The sequence below is a fragment of the Myotis davidii genome, unplaced genomic scaffold (assembly GCF_000327345.1).
Source record: "Myotis davidii unplaced genomic scaffold, ASM32734v1 scaffold3578, whole genome shotgun sequence".
Classification (NCBI taxonomy): Eukaryota; Metazoa; Chordata; class Mammalia; order Chiroptera; family Vespertilionidae; genus Myotis; species Myotis davidii.
Genome location: NW_006289094.1, coordinates 110,391 through 110,952, shown reverse-complemented (window position 1 = coordinate 110,952; position 562 = coordinate 110,391).

Below are 562 nucleotides of genomic sequence, written 5' to 3'. Positions count from 1 at the left end.
GCAGGCGGGGCCACCTGGAGGCAGGGGCGTCCCCAGCACGCTGACCAGGTCCCGGGACTGGTGTGACAGACCGGGGACAGACCTCCTCCGAGGACCTGAGTCCGCGCTGATGAGCTCGGGTCCCCAGCAGCCACAGAACACAGCCCCCCGACGCCCGGGATGGGAACCCCTCATTGGGACCTTCAGGGCGTGGAGCTCTGTGGGCAGAACTTGGAAAAGCGTTTTAACCCCAGAGGACCCGTGGGCACGGACCCAGGGGGTGAGGCGGGTGGCAGGTGGATGGTAAAGGGGGGGGTCTCGGAGAGGGCGTGGCAGCCCCTGCAGACCACCCACAGCGGCACCGAGTGACCCGTCACGGGATCCAGTCCCCGGCCAGGGGCCCCGAGGTCCGTGATGGGTCAGGCTAAGGAGGGGGAGCTGAGGTCCCGGGGTCAGGGCGTTCTCTCGGCCTCGCAGCCAGGAAGGGTCAGGCCGTGCCCACAGCCCCTGGCTCACACGCACCTCCACACCCAGCCGAGGGCCGGAGCAGGGGCCACCCCCGGGGACCCCCTGGCAGGTGTGG